The sequence below is a fragment of the Protopterus annectens genome, chromosome 9.part0, assembly GCF_019279795.1.
Source record: "Protopterus annectens isolate FY-2018-M chromosome 9.part0, PAN1.0, whole genome shotgun sequence".
Classification (NCBI taxonomy): domain Eukaryota; kingdom Metazoa; phylum Chordata; order Ceratodontiformes; family Protopteridae; genus Protopterus; species Protopterus annectens.
This window is the reverse complement of record NC_056743.1, coordinates 938,185,040-938,199,216: the sequence shown is the minus strand read 5'-3', so window position 1 is coordinate 938,199,216 and position 14,177 is coordinate 938,185,040.

Below are 14,177 nucleotides of genomic sequence, written 5' to 3'. Positions count from 1 at the left end.
GCCTGCAAGTTCAGTTAACCTAGTACTATGCACCTTGTGATGCCCACCACTGCTGCCAATATGTAATAGCCACCGATATGTGATGTCCCCACACTGGGACAGTAATCAAGGTGCCTGAATCCTCATAACTGACAGTGGAGAGGGATGTGCACTTGGAATACAAATTAATATACTCAGTATTTCCAGATGCAGACCTCTTTGCATCAAGTACAATTTCTCTTAAGAGCACACAGGGAACACACTCAGTCCTTGGTCTGGATGTCTCTGTCTCCCTCCAGATCCCTAATAAGACTGCCCACTGGTACAGCTGTAGGGTTAGGTCCTCAGCTGAGTGTTCAAACCACGTCCTCCAGCACCCTCTCTGTAAATCCAGTGCTTTGTGTCCCTGCCCCAAGTAGCTCACACACACCTGGGAAAGACTGGCACAGGTTTACCTGCTGTGACTCCTCCTGCCCAGAGTATAAGGTAGTTAGCTCTGCCAACAGATACTTTACAATCAGTACTCTAAGGTCCTTAACAAAGGGTGTCCAAATTATATTGTGCATTATTAATATTAATACAAATGGTAGTAGTTCACCAAGATGGCTAGGCCTTCTGGAGTGGCCCACACAGTGTCACCAAATAAATATAAGTAATTTCAAAGGTTAGGTACATTCTACAAGGATCAGCTAAAATAAAGGTTTTAAATGTATATTAATAATAAAAGTACATGAAAATACTAAATATATAGTCAGAGTAAACCACAGAGTTCAAATTGCAGAAAATATTGAAAACAGCATTGATGGCTTCTGGACATTCCATAGTACTACCACAGCCTTACTGTATTTTACTAACACTATCCTTCACCACAAAAAACAGTGGCCTGTTCTTCTCTGCAAAATTCCTGGACTTGTCCAAGGAATTCAATATGGTCTCACACAAACAACTACTCTCTGTTCTCTCTAACCTTTCTTTTTCAAAATCAGCTACAAACTAGTTTCACAGCTATCTAGATGGCCACCAACAATTCACTGTGTGGCATGATGACCTATCACCTTGACTTCCTGTCACTCTTGGCATCCCCCAAAGCTCCATCCTTGGACCACTGCTTTTCTCGCTCTTAACCAATAATCTATTCACAGCCACCAAGCAGGCCACTGTCATACAGTATACAGATGCCTGTACTCATCTGCTCAGCCCCAACTTTACCAGAACTTTACAAATTAACACAAGAAGCCTTTTCCTCTGCAGAAAAGTGGCTATCCAATGCCCAGCTAATACTCAGCCCTAACAAGACTAATCTCCTCATCTTCCAGCCCACTTAACTCAACCTAACTAACCCCCATTCCAATATTCTGGCCAGTGACATCATAATCTCCCCTAAAGAACACGCCAAACTACTCGGCATTGAGTTTGACAACCAGCTCAAATTTGACACTCCCATCTCTCTAAACATAACAAAAGTTCACAAAAAACTTGGTTCATTGTATAGAAATAAGAAATTCCTCACCAAAGCAACTAGAATCTCAGTAGCCAACTCCCACCTCATTTCAACCTTACTCTACACCTCTCCCATACACCAATCTTAGACAATCTGACCTAAACATGGTAGAGGCCTGCTACAACAAAATAGCCAAATTTTCCACTGTGTCATCCTACCGCAGCCATCACTGTAACTCTCTTAGAGAACTCACTTGGCTCAAACTCCCGCAACTTCTCCAATTCAACCAACTCTCCCTCTCCCACAAATTAGTAAACCATCCTCACAATGTCCCCTCCCTTCAAAACCTTTTCCAGCCCTACTATACTACTAGGCCACTACGCTCCAGCAACAAAAACCTACTCCAAGTTACTAAAACCAAGAACTCGGCTGGAGAAGCTCTTTTCTCCTGCATAATATCCAAATTATGGAATACCCCCCCATTTCAAAGTCAAACTAAAAGCCCACTTAAAAAGCCACTAGGTATGTCCTTGTTCCAATCCTGACTAAGAATCACTTCTCCTCTTCTCACCTCCACTCCTCCCTTAGCCACCATGCCTGCCAAGATCAGACCATTATATCTCCCCCCTTCCTCTATTTCCTTTATCCCCTCCTGCTTACATCACCATATGATGCTTGTCAGCTATATATCTGTTAATGCACTCAGCTATAACTGTCAAATTAAACAGTTAGGGGTATTGTTTATTCTTAACTTTTACCTAAACTTACTGAACCACATATTATAATAATGAGCATTCTATGACAGCCTATGCTTACAATGTAATTTATAGATATACTTTTACTTTTTCATGTGCATTGCTACTTCTTGGTACCTAATTGGATCTTCATACATTCTTGCTGTTCATGTTTGCTACAGATTCTACTTGGTTTTCATCTGTCACTTGTTTTGATTGTGGAGCTTTTCTCCCTGGGCCTCAGCTGAAAATGCATCTGTGTCCAGTTGGTATTTCCCGGTAAACAAATGTAAATAAAATAAAAAATAAATAAAAATAATTCAGATACCATAATACATGTACATTTCTCTTAATTTCATCAGGGCGCACTGTTGATACATTTTAATGCAATTAACACAAACAAAGCTCACAAATACATTTTCAGCACAAGCATCTGTACAAATCAGTTTGATATACAAATGACAGATTATTTTTAAAATTCCAGCTAGCTCTGCTGGCACAAGTCTTACATCCACTGCCCTTCTCCCTGGCATGGCTGGCAGTACCTACTATCATCATAGACCTATATATATGCTAACTCTGAGATTGCCATCTGTTGGAGAAAAAGAAACAGTCTGAGAAATGGCCATTTCAGATTTAATATATATATGTCTGTTTTTTTGGCCATTCAGTCTCAGCATTATGGGACTCGCTAAAGCAGGTCCCAACATTTCAAATGGTTAAAAGGAAATAGACAAGAGGGGAATGGACTTTATTGAAGAAAAGTAGCAAAGGAACCAAGGTACTGGAAGGAAATAACTAGAGAGAAAAGGTAATAGAGTGGGATGAGGCCATGCTGAAGTTTAGTGTGCAGATTGGTGACTAGAGGGATTGATAACCGAGTATAGACAAAGAAAAAGTGATATAGGAGTGCTAAGTGAAAGACCAGCACTAGTAAAGTATAGAACAGCAGCTACTATCAAAAACGTGATAATTAGGACATATAAAATATTGCATGAAAACTATAAGAATCAATCTGAAGAGGTTAGAAAAGATTGGGAAGAAAGAATGGCAAGGCATCTGTATGTCTCCCAGGTATGCGTCAAAGTCCAGAAGATTTAGGATTTTTTGCTTGGAAGTGTTTGCATATATATTTTCACAACCCAAGCATACTTTACAGACTTTTTCTCAGGTAGATAGCAAATGTTAGAGGTATGAGTTGACAGATTTTTAAGGGGTGGGCAAATGGCTGTAACTAAGAAAATCATTCCTCCTTTGAACTCAGACACAAGATCTGAATTGTCTATACATAAGTAAAGCCTTACTAAGTTTACTGCTATTGGTTGTCAGGAAGCAATTACTAGAAAATAGAAAAAATCTAAACCAACTGTAATTGGATTACTGAATATTATAAAGAAGATAAAAGAATTATAGGTTTATAGGTTCATACTGGGCTATCTGCCCTAGGGCATTTATAAGCCTAGCCAGAGTGTGTTTGGCTTTCGCCACCCATTTTAATTAATTTTGCTATGCCCTTTTTCGAGGTTAGTATACTGTGCCTCTGTTTAACAGTGACACAGAAGTGACACCCAGGGTAAACCTACGATCCCCCATCCACTCATCAAGATTCCTCTTGAAGAGAGTCAATGAGGGACTCTGCCTAACCTGGACTGGGATTTTATTCCAGAGTGAAGGGAGCCTCTGGGTTATGAATATGTCCCTCCAGCATGTCCTATTTATTTCAGTGCTGAGGTTCAAGTCTCTCGAGCGCATAGCTCGATGGGATTTGGATTTTCTGAGGTGCAGCATGTCCATTAATTCCGGATTGGACATGGCTTTATACGTCAGGCACAGATCGTCTCTGAGCAGGCGGTATGCCACTGAGTAGAGCTGGAGTTTCTTTAACCAGGCATCATATGGCATCTGTTTGAACCCTTTGATCCTCTTGGTGAGGTACTTTTGGGGTCTTTCCAGTTGCTGCAGGTGTCTGGTAAGGTACATCCCAAAAGGGGCATTGTACTCAATTATGGGCCTGATGAGGGATGAGTAAAGAGGCACGATGACCTCCTCTGATCTAGATGTGAATCTCTTCATGGTTAGGTGGGCTATATAAAATGTTTTTCTAACCACTTTGGCCACGTGGTTGTCAAATGAGAGATTGCTATCAACTTGGGTCCCCAGGTCCCTAATTACTTCTTCTGTACTTAATGGATTACCACCTATGTGGTAATTTGTGGGCACTTTGTTTTTGCCAAAGGGGATGACTATACACTTTTTGGTATTTAGCTTTAGGCCATGGCTCTGGCACCAGTTGTCTGTTTCTATGAGGCCCTTTTGAAGGATGCTTGTGTCGGCTGGAGAGTCGATTATGGCATCCAGTTTGCAGTCATCTGTGAACCTGGTCAGCCACAGTCCTTCCATGTTGGCCTGTACCTCCAAGAAATATATACCGAACAAGAGAGGTCCCAGGACTGAGCCTTGTGGGACGCCACTTGTAACTGGTTTGGAATCTGACATGGCTCCAGAAATTCTAACCATGTGGGTTCTGTCCTTGAGCCAGTTTGCAACCCATGTAGTGACATAGGGGTTTGTATTTAAGCTGGTGAGCTTATCTATAATGCCCAAGTTGGGGTATTGTATCAAAGGCTTTTGCGAGGTCCAGGTAGGCTGTGTGGACCACCTTCCCCTCATCAATGGCCTTGGTGACTGTTTCAAAGAAATCGACCAGGTTTAAGAGGCAGGATCTACAAAGCCGAACTGGGTAGGATCCAGTGTCTGTAGGTCCCCAATATCTTTATTTATGAGGTCCATGATGATCCCTTCCATAGCTTTGCAGCCCAAGCTAGTCAAGCTTATGGGGCGATAGTTTCCAGGATCCATTGAGGCACCACCTTTGTGGAGAGGGACCACTGTTGCTGTACGCCACTCTTTGCGTACATATCCTGTGGTAAGGCTGAGATTGAACAGTAGTTTTATGTTTGGGTTTAGCTCTTCTTGGAGTTCATGTAGGATGCAGCCCGGGACACCATCTGGTCGCATTGATGCTGTGTTTTGCTTTGGAGAGGGCGGCTCTTACCTGAGCATCTGAGATGTCAGGGGGGCGGCACTCTGCTGGGATAGATATTTGCCCTTTTGGTGGGGGGGGGGGTTTGTTCTGAACCTGTCAGGTAGGTGGGTGGCAATGTCTGTGAGTTCGGTGTATTTTTGTCATTTTGGACTAATTCTGAGCATATCTGGGAATTCCCACCCAGGTTCCTAACATAACTAAAGAAAGCCTTGTGATTATCCTTAGTGTCCTGTGCAATTTTTCTCTCGAAGCTGGCCTTAGATGATTTTATGAGTGCCCGTAGTTTTTTGCTAACACTGATCAGAGATGCCTTCCCTTTTTGGGATTTTGCTCTATCATGTAGTAGCTTCCTCCTTCTATTGTATAGTTTGTTTATGGCTGGGGTCCACCAGACAGGATGTCTGCCTTTAGAGGATTGGGTCTTGGTTTTATTTGGGATTGCATGATCCATGCATTCCTGAAGGTGTTCATAGAATGCATTTATAAAGGATTCTGTGGTCTGAGCTGTATTTTCCACAGGCCCAGAGGCTTTGAAGGATTCCACCTCGGTTTTGAGGAGTGTGAAATTTGCTTTAGAGAACTTTTTCACTGTGGTTTTCTGGGCAAGGGTTGGGGTCGGGATGTGAATATCCAGTGAGATTAGTTTATGGTCTGATCTTACCAGTGAGGGATACACTTCTGGTCTGGAGCATAGAGCCCCCATGTTGGTGATAATCAGGTCCAGTATGTTTTCCCCTCTTGTGGGAGTTGTAACAAGTTGTTCCATAGCATTTGAGTTTATAAATTCTAGGAACCTTTGAGCTAGGGTGTTGGAGCTAGAGTAATGCTCCCAGTCTATGTTTGGGTAGTTGAAGTCACCCAATATAATGGCGTTTGGAGAGACCTTCGTATTTTCCAGTGTTCTCAGGAAGGCCGAATGGGGTTCCTGGGTTTGGGAGGGTGGTCTGTAGCAGGCTATAAACTGGAAGGCAGTTTTACCCACTGTTAGTTGCACATGGATAGTCTCTGATGCTTCATGCTGTGCCACCAACCTGGAGGTGTGGGTATCTTTGACGAATATTGATACCCCCCCTCCTTTTCTGGTTCGGTCCGAGTTTTGTGGCCGAAAAGCATGGTATGAGGTATAACCTGGTAGTGCTGGGGTGCTCTTGGGAGCCTTGAACCAGGTTTCTGTTACTGCACAGATATCGATGTTCTCCATGCTAAGGAGAGTTTTGAGTGCATGCATCTTGAGGTTTAGACTTCTGGCGTTGAGTAGCATTACTCTTAGTTTCTTATCCCTTGTGATACCTATGGAGGTGGGTTTGTCTTTTGAGCCTTGCCTAAAAAAGTCACTATGGGGGTAGCAAGAGCCTTTGCCAATATCCGAAAGCCCAGGGGTGACAGGTGCAAGCCGTCCCTAGCGAAGCATTGTGGCTTGTTGAGCATGTCATCCTAGGCTGACAGGCATTGGAGCCCCTTTGAATGACACCAATACTTAAGCCAATTGTTGAAATTAATGATCTTGTCTTCATATTGTGGCATCATTCTTGGTGAGGGTAAGATGCTACTCAAGGTCAGGGTCATACTGGCCTGGGCTACATGCTCAGAGAGCTCCTCTATGACTCTTTTCATGTAGTCCAGGGCGGTATGTCTCAGGTCATTCACACCAGCATGGACAATGACTGAGTCATATTTGTACTTGCCTTGGAGTGACCTGCATGCTTGTGTTATGTGGCGGATCCTAGCGTACAACAGGAAGCTCACCGTGACCTTCTCCTTCTTCAGCCTGGTGAGCGGGACGTCAATGTGCCTGATGACAGAGTCACCTACTACAAGTGTATCAGGTGTGTTGTTTAGCCTTAAGGGCTGTGACTGTTCAGCACACTGGCTTTGTGAGCTATGTGTTGCACGTGTTTTGTTTTGGGGTATTGGTTGCTTGGGTGTCTGCTTTGAAGGTCTCTGCTGCTTAGGCCTCCAAGTATGTTTTTGTGTGTTTATGTGTTTGGTTTGCTGTCGTGGTAGGTCTATGTGAGACTGGAATTGTAGTGAGTGTGGTTTCCTTCTCCTCCTGGCTGGTTACGCCAGTACTGAGTTGAAAGAGCTTAGCCTCCAGTTTGGCTATATGGTTGCATCTCTCACATGTGTTGAAATTTGTTGGGAGTAGGAGAGGGTTGTCTGTGTACATGAGGCAGTTGTAACATTGCCTCAAGATTCCCAGATTCACCAGCTGGACCGGAGAGGAGATTGACAACTGACCTTTGAACATGCTAGAATAATATTGGGAATTCCTTTATAATTGATAAAAAGGGCCAGTGGGGAACAAGGTACTCAAGGGGAGTTTGTGAGGGTGTAGTGCTTTTAATTTTTTAGTGCTGACTTATATAATTGCTTTAGTGAGCAAGTGCCAGGTAACTTAAATGCAAAAACGACAAACAGTCACTTTCTTTCAAGTGAAACAAGGAAATAAGTACAGTAAGCAATGCAGATATCACTAGGGATCCACAGAAGCATTAGAGGTGGGATATTTCAAAAAGAGAAAGCACAAAGTATGTTGAAGTAAATGGAATTTGTGGGAACAGTACATGCAGGATAGTGTTCAAGAGGAGAAATGCGGTTTATAGAAAGCAAAAACTGAGCAATATATATAATGTTATAGTAAACTGTTATGAAAGAAAACATATATGTAATGCATAATCATAGCTGACAATAGGCACCCCCCCGAACCCACAGCCACGGGGTGCCCCTATTATCTCTCCTCATACAAGGGCACTCATTGCCAACATGTAGCCAACTTGCACACAGGCAGCCATGGGTTTCTCCTTGCCCAGTTCTGGTTCTGATAGATTAGGTTCTACAGCAGCATCACACAATTCATGGCACCACCAAAACATTTTTAATTGCCTTCCATATAAGCTGTGATGTCAGCTGAAAGCTGCACTCCATCAGGTCTGCTTCAGTTAAACAAGGACCTAATTGGTTGCAGCAGCCAGGGAAGTAAGCTGAGTGTTTTTTTTTTTCTCTCTTCAAGGAAGTGACAAACAAGGACCTGATTGGTCTTTGCAAAGCACTTTCTGTGTCAGTTGCCTTTAAAAAGGCACATGTGTAGCAAGTATTCCTATCTCTTGTTTTTCAAGGAAAATGTTTGCTTTGCTACTTGGATTTTTGGCAGATCATTCATTGGATTACTGGTGGTTTGAGGAAGATAAGGACTTCAGAGGAAAGCCTTCCAGCAGTGATCATGGGGACAAGCCAAGGAGCTGTATTTTCTACTGCCCTTGTAAGAACAATTTTTAAAGGATCTGAAAAAAAACTGTCCTTTTAAGGACAAATTTAAAGGGTTGAGCGGGTCTGATTGGAAGCAACCAGGGGTCAACCTACAATCATTTAGAGTGAGCACAGGATTAGTAGCATCCTTCCACTGCAGAAAAGGTAAGTTGTTATTTTTTTTTTCACTTTTTTGAGGGGAGGGTTGATGAAACACAGAGAGATCAGGCTAGTAATTTTTATTTTGCAGAATTCTTGGAGGTGTGGGGTGTGGAGAAGGACTGTGGTTTAAATAGTTTTATTTTAGCTTTGTCCAGAATTCTTGTGCTAAGATATTTGTGTGTGTGTGTGTGTGTGTGTGTGTCTGTTGATTACTGTCCAGATGTTATTCTTTGTCAGTCCTACTTAAGAATATTCATATTGTATTTATTTTTGTTTTGTCCAGAATTGTGCTAAAAGGTTGATAATGGGTGATAGTGGTTATAAGAGTGTTGCTGATGATGTTTTAATGTAGATTAATGCAAACCCTCTTATTCTAGTAATTTTTTTTTTTAATTTGTAGCAGCAATGTTTACAGCTGTTCTGATGCTACACCTTTGTTCTTTGACAATTTTATGCTTTGCTCAGAATTGTGCTGAGACGTTGGAAGGGGAGTAGGGGCTGTGAGAATGTTGCATCTGCCTAGTATTTTTGCTCTCTCTCTCATAAAAAATGTGTGTTCACGCAATGCATACTACTGCAAGACCTTTTCTAGTATCTTTATCAGTTTATTAGACCAGTGTTTTAAATCTCTGATATCATGTGTTTGTCCTGTGATTTATTTATTTATTTATTGCTTTTTCCAGAATTGTGCAAAATGGTTGGCATTGATGGGATAGGGGCTGTGAGAATGTTATAGAATGTACATATATAATTTTAATGCAAACCCTGTTCTATGCATTTTTCAAAATTTATAATAGCAATGTGTAAAACTATCCCTAATGTTTTGTATTTGTTCTGCAATTATTTTTGGCTAGCATTGTGCTCAGAGGTTAGGAAGGTGATAGGGGTTGTGAGAATGTTGCACAGTGTTCCAGTGTTTTCCTGGTATTTTTGATCTGTTTCTCATAAAAAGTGTTGGTTCAAGCAACACATGCTGCTGCAAAATCCGTTCTAACATCTTTATTATACAATGACCCCCCCCCCATTAATATTACAAAATGTGCACACTGATTGGTCAGCATGCACATTGTAAATCAGACTTATACTAATGGAAAAAGGTCCGGTCGCCCGGACTTTTTCCATTAGTATAAGTCTTTTTTTACAGCAACGGAGAATGCAAGATCTCTGTTGCTGTTTAGACACTGTCTCGCTATGTTAAAGGAGTTTAACATAGCGAGACAGCTTTAAAAAAAGTAACTGAGATCTTCCTTTCTCCATTGCTTTTTTTAAAGCTGTCTCGCTATGTTAAATGGGTTTAACATAACGAGACAGCTTTAAAAAAAGCAACAGAGATTCTCCATTGCTTTTTTTAAAGCTGTCTCGCTATGCTAAACTCCTTTAACATAGCGAGACACTTTGTAAAAAGCAACAGAGTTTTTGCTTTCTCCGTTGCTTCCACCCACAGCTCTGATGTGACTAAACCACACCAACCGTGGGTAAATCCAGCATTACCCACACCCAGGCATGGGTTATTGCTATATTAGTTCATAGGCCCAGTGTTTTAAATCCATAATCTTATTTCTTTGTCATTTTTTTTGTCCACAATTATGCTGAGAGGTTGATAGTGAAGGGTATTGGCTTTGTGACTGTTGCGGACTGTTTGCTTGATATTTGTAATCTGTCCATCAAAACAATTTGGTTTTCTAGCAAATTTTGAGGACATGGCAGCAACATGATCACACCTTACATTCTGCTATGTATAGCCCCAAAAATGAAACTTGTTTGTGGCCCCAAAATGCTAGCACCGGCCCTGTGTATAATGCATGAATATGCAAAATAGTATTTGTTTGTTTTCTTTGCTATTAGTGCATTTGTGCCTGTGTTTTAAGTAATAATCTAATAAAGGTGTTAAAAAGTACTTGATAACCTCTTTTATGTACTGGTGAGGTCTGTTCTGCCAAGTATGAAGACAGCTTTCCAGGAACTGTAGGTGTACAGCATTCAGTAGAAAGGCCACCAACTGTATCCCAAGATGATCTCAAACTGCAAGCTGGACTGCAAAAACTGGTGATGTAGCTAGAGATAAGATCCCCCAAAGTAGCTGAATGATTGAAACTGCTTAAGTTGCAAAGTGAGTGAAAGCAGAGAAAAAGGAAAAAAAAGATCGGAGAGGCTGAAACAAGAAAGGAAGAAGGAAAATGTCAGTAAATGGCACAGGAGAGAGAAATAGTGCTAACACTAGAAAATGTCCACTTTCTGTAAAGTACAGGATTACTGAGGAGAAAAGCCAGCCCTACATGCTTAGGTTATATTAAATTTATTATTCAATATAAAGAGGGAGTTGACTTTGACAGTTTTATTCAGACATTTGAATGGTTGTGCCCTTGACACCAAACTTGTGTAAAATTTTTAACCCTTTTACTTACAAGTTAAGCTATGTATGTATACCATATGATGTCTGGTTCTGTCTTTACTGTCCAAAATAATTGTTTGTGAATGTTCAGCTCCTGAGACTTTTATAGCAAAAAGTTTAGTGAACATAGGAGAAAAATAAAATACTTGCAATGGTTTCTTTGCAGAACTGAGAACATACATTGATGTTGGTGCATCTATATCAAATTACCACTTTTGAATTGTCAGGAGATGATCTGATAATAAAGATGACACTCAGTTCTTTGCTTGGGGATTGGAGAATATGGTTGTCATTTCAGGAGTGCAATACTGCTGAAGAAATGGGTGACATTTTTCCACCAGTAGAGCACAATTTCACAAAACCTGGGGTAGCTAACAGTAAGCATAAGTATAAGGGAACCCAAGAGGAACAATCTAAATCATATCAGCAGGTTTCACTAACAAAGGGGGAACCACTAGTTTCAGAACACACCAGGTTCTTGTGTTTATTATTGTACTCCAACATGACATGTATAGTCCAAATGTGCACAGTGACAGGTGGGGAGCAAAAGCCACGTGAGAATTAATGCAGATGTCACACAGTACTGGGTTGTCTTGAAACTGCATCTGTTTCAGATAACCAGAAGGGCTTGTACACTATATTGGTGGAGGGAAAAAGATATTGTTAACAGAGAGACTATATCAGACATAACTATTGTTAAACCTGCAGTTATTTCAAAGGAGCATTACTTGCTCAGACAGTTCACTACAATTAGGGCCATTGGAGAGATACCTTTTAGGTTCCATTGGCCAGAATTCATTTTGACTGGGAAAGGGTCAGGGAAACCAGCAGGTGGCTGTTTTTGATGATATCCTGGTAGGTGTTTTAACAGGAAATTTATTTTAATAGTACAGTGCCTTATGCACATATGATTACTTGAAAGCCAGGTGTAGTGAGAAGCTTGCATGAGAGACAGCAGGAGGAAACCCAAGTAGCACACACTCTTCCAATCAAGGCTGATGATGTGGCTACTTCAAGGGAAGAGTTGCATAGTAGCAGTATGTCTGATTCTAAGCCATCCACAATTGTCCAAAGGTACTAGACATCCTTTTGAAATAGTTATTTTAGAGGAAGAATTAAGTGGTAGTTACAAGCCTAAATCTGAGCAACAACTGTCAAAATATTCTGTACTTCCTTTAGAAGGGGGGTTGTGAAGATCATAAAGGGAGGACTGATGCAGGTAAAGGTCTTGGATACCACCTTACAGAACTTAAGGGAGATGGCCAAGGAGGGTCCTCATTCTCAAGGAGAGGGACGGCCCATATACAGGGGGCAAGAGAAAGAACTGCTGAAAGAGGACTACAGTGAGGAGTGATACAGCAGCTGGTAATCCCAAGAGCTGATCTTTTGATACTTCTGTGCATTGCCCATAACACTCCATTTTCAGGTCATCTGAGCATGAACTGTACAGCAAGGAGGCCATGTGCTGGGAAAATATAAAAGGGTATTACAAGATGCGTCAGTGATGTATAGCATCTGCAAGGTATTAGACAAAGCTAAAGCTCCTGTGGTGTCTTTGCCCGTCTTTGAGAGCCTCCTGATAACCCAAGCACCATAGGTAAGTCTTTGTGGTGATAGATTATCTTAATCATTATTCTGAAGTGATGGATTTGTCCTTTATTTTGGCAAATAAGGTGGCAAATGTTCTGATATAAACTTTCATAGGTTCATAGGACAATATTAGGCTATTGGTCCAGATGCCCTTATAAGCCTAGCCAAGAATTTCACCCATGTTCCCACAAAGGCAGTACCTGTTTCCCCTGTCCAGCAGGGACACAGGTGGGATCCTAGGGGTGTATTTTCTGTTTCCCATCCAGTTGTCTGGGTTCCTGCTAAAGAGGGCTAGTGAAGTACTCTGCTTGACATGGTGAAGGAGTCTATTCCACAGATGGTGGAGTATTTAGGACACAAATCTATCCTGCCAACAAGTTCTATTAATGCCACAGACCAGGTTGAGGTGTTGCATGTGGGGTGCACAAGTGGAGTTTGACTTACAGATATGCAGCAGCTCCATCAAGGCTGGGTCTGAGACAGCCTTGTATGCCAGACACAGGTCACCTCTGAGCAGTCTTTATGAGACTGAGTAGAGGGACAGAGCTTTTGGACTATCTGTATTGGATAGGTGTTTGAGACCATGGATTTTTCTGGTCAGGAACCTCTGTGGTCTGTCCAGCTGCTGCATGTGCTTGGCAAGGTACATGCCGAAAGGGGCATTGAACTCTATAACGGGTCTGATAAAGGAGGAGTACAGGGATGGTTATGACCTCCTTGTTCCTGGATGAAATGTCCTTACTTATGAGTTGGGCCATGTAGAATGTATACAGTACAATGGAGGCAATGTGGTGGTTAAAAGTCAGGTTGCTGTCAACCTGGGTGCCCAAGTCCCTCATGACTGATTGCATGCTTAACACATTGTTAACGTGATAATTAGTGGGGACACCATTTTCCCCAAAGGGGATAATGATCCATTTCTTGGAATTCAGTTTGAGGCCATGCTTCTGGTACCAGTCATTAGTTTGCATAAGGCTCTCTTAGAGAATGTTCACATCACTAGGGGAATTTAAGACCGTGCCCAGCTTGCCGTCATCTGCAAACATGGTCAGCCACAGACCACCGGTTTTGGTTTGCACCTCAGAAAAATACATCCTAAACAGTAGAGGCCCCAAGACCGATCCTTAGGGTATGCCACTTGTTATGGGTCTACTAGATGTGGCTTTCCCTACTCAATCAGTTACAGTTCAGCTACAAGTGTTCCCCTGAGAATTATTGTCAGACCTGCTGACCAGTTTGTGAAAGTGCCATGTGGGAAAGCAGTTAAAAACTAGCCCCTACCATCTATAAACAAGTGATTTAGTGGAAAGGTTTAGCCCTACTCTTAAGTTCATATTGAGAACATTTGAAGACCAGTTTAATTGGGAGTGGGATAACTACCTGCTCCATCTCCATTTTATGTTTACAGATGTGCTCCAAGTTTTCACATTTTTGCCATCTAATTGACTTTATGGTCACAGGATGAGGAGGTCTCTTGATTTTATTTGTGACAAGTTGGAAGGGGAATGTGTGCATATGAAGAGTCTATTGTGGAGTCTGAGAGAATTTCAGGAGTAAATTTCGGGATCTCCTGGGGCTGGTGCAAGA